The following is a 2,814-nucleotide window of genomic DNA, read 5'->3' as shown; positions in this document are numbered from 1 at the left end:
ACTGCAACGTGATGTGTTTTTATATATCCTATTCAGTATTATTTTCCATTGCACTAACTATCCTCTTATTTATCTAATTTATATATTTATCTGAATTATTGTTGTATTGCATTGGAGAGGGGAGCTCTCTAATCTCGTTGCACACTTCAGTGCAATGACAATAAAGGGATTTCTGATTCTGATGAACAATGTTGTATTTGTAATTAATGAATAATTATATAAAGACAAATTAATCAAAACTGGATAATTTTCCACAGCACTCCTGATGAGCTCTCCCATCACACTGACAGTCCCCCATGCTGCACAAATGTGCCTTTCCCTTCATATTTCTATTTGTACACACAAGAAAATAAACGTGACGGCTTCCACCTGTGCACCCCCACTGCTGATACTTTTTATATCATCTTATTTCCCAGATATTCTCTCTCTAGTCCACCTTGATACAGTGTTTGTCTGACCACCTATTTATACCCCAACACTGCCAAGCTTGTTCAGGCATCTTGTTTTACGAAGTAAGATGTGTTTGAAGTGTTTAAAGTCAATATTTCCCAGTGACATGCGGGCTTGTTTCACAGAGGAGTGCTATGTGCTGCACAAGGCTGCCATTGAAGTTCATTATGCGAGGGGCGGGGACATGGAGCAGGCTAACCACTGCGGGCTTCCTTTGCTGCTGGTTGTGGATTCGTGGAGATCTCTGGAGATAAATAAACCAAAATGTTTGCTCATTAATACAGGTCACAAATGTTTAAAGCAGTCTGCCACTATGTCTGACAAATTATACTGTTTGAATTCACTCTTCACATCCAGCAAAGGTTTTTACCATGAGTTTGAACAGGCATTACCCCTTTGAAAAGACTTGCTTTTGAATAGCAAGAGAAATATTAACTTAGAAATATGTTGTTGTTTTTTTTTTGCTTCAAACTTCAACACTAAATTGCTAAATTCATAACTATGGTTATCTAAGTATGAAAAGACTATTGTTATCTTGGTTTTTCAACTAGGAAACACTGTATTTAATTACAATACCGAACATATAAATTATGACATGCTCAGAAAATAATGTTCTTCCAAAGTTCTTCATTTGCTAACAGCCATGTAGCTGCAAAAATCATAGCTACAGTACACCTTGCATGTTTGTGGCTTCAAATAATGTAAACAAGCAATCCCTAGCCATGTCCGAGCTAATTTGGCTGCACAGTGAAAATAAACATATTGAAATTACCATAAATGAGGAGCTCACAAGTTCAATAGATCCAAGGCTTATTAAAGTGGTCCTATAGTGACATATAACTAGGCCTGTTTATTCAAAAGTTATTTCAATCCAAGGTCTTTTATAGATTCGGCATTTGACCATTTTATGTTCTTTACAGCCTATAAAATATCTTGAAATGCTGTTGTGCTTAATAATTTGGAACAGTGGACTTTGAGTTATGTATTGAACATATTTATTGTAAAAATACTGTTATTACTTGTTAGATTTGTTCAATGAAATTTAAAATAGTTTCTCACGGCTCATTACTTGAAAATTATAGTGACTAACATTTGCATCAAATATTCATGAAAATTTGAGTAACATGTACTTTGCATAATAATTTGGAACACAGTGTAGTTCATCATGTTTATGAATTTGGTAGACAGGCTATCGTCCCCGTACATCTCCCAATTTGGGTACAAAAAGTAGACTAGATTTTAGACTCGCAAGTACCAGGTCTAACAGGTGGTTGAACGGGATTTTGGTGTGTTTGGCACAGGCAGATAAAATCGGCATTCAACGGCTATATATGGTGGACGTCATGGTATTTCATTCGTAAATATGACACAAGCGAGGGACAATCATGCTGAATCATTGAATGAATTCTAATCATTATCATCTTAAAAATATTTTAATAGCACCTATGCCGTGGGAGTGGGGATTGCGGGGGGGGTACACACAGATGCACAATTGGGGGTGCAAGACGTCCAGTTGTCCATTTTACATGCTTGGCCGAGTTCGTTATCTGTACGGGGAGATTTTCCAATGTCATGCAAATAACCCAGCAAACCTATTTCTGAATTTGATGCAAACGAGGATTGGCCGGGAAAAGACTTATTTCCATTCCATCACGGCGCACAAAGGCACAAAATCGCTGCATTCTACCCAATTCTACCTGCACAAAGTCTAGCAAAATATCAACAGAAAGAAAACTCTAATAGTCTTTTAACGTAAATCAGACATTTATGAGTTTCTTCCTTTAAGCCAGATTGGATCTCTTCGTTTATCTGAGCTAATGTTTATCTTTGCGATGGGCCCAGTCCTCAGACTCATTTGTTGACAGATGTTGTCTGATCTAAGCCATTGCTCATTTTGTATATGAACGATTTGCTCATCTGTGTCTGTTTGTTAACTTGGGAAGAAGAAAAAAAAAAACGTAACCATTTGACTGCAGCAAAGGCCGCATTTTTACCCCAATTTTGCTAAATTGTGGGTATGTTTATTTACAAGTTCCAAGAACTTGCACTGGATTTTGCAGCAGAGCTGTTTCCTTATTTGGTTCCTCTGATCCCTATACGTTTGCATGAACATCGCTTTTCAAGCACAGTTTACGTCTGGTTGAAGACAATGCCCATTCCTTTAAATAATGTTTAGTTGGAGTTTGAATAAGCTGTCTCAAAACGGAATTAGTATAAAAAGTATGAACCCGTAACGCCATAAGTCGTCTGAAAACCCACATGTAGACTCGAAAAATAACCTCAGCACTCCACCCCCTGCAGTAACAGTCTAGTTTGCATAAATAGGATTGCTTCACCACCCGCAGCCCCCCTATCACACTCCAC

Source organism: Idiotropiscis lumnitzeri, chromosome 3, assembly GCF_059441095.1.
Source record: "Idiotropiscis lumnitzeri isolate Australia: NSW breed Sydney's pygmy pipehorse chromosome 3, RoL_Ilum_1.0, whole genome shotgun sequence".
Classification (NCBI taxonomy): Eukaryota; Metazoa; Chordata; class Actinopteri; order Syngnathiformes; family Syngnathidae; genus Idiotropiscis; species Idiotropiscis lumnitzeri.
This window is presented reverse-complemented; position numbering follows the sequence as displayed.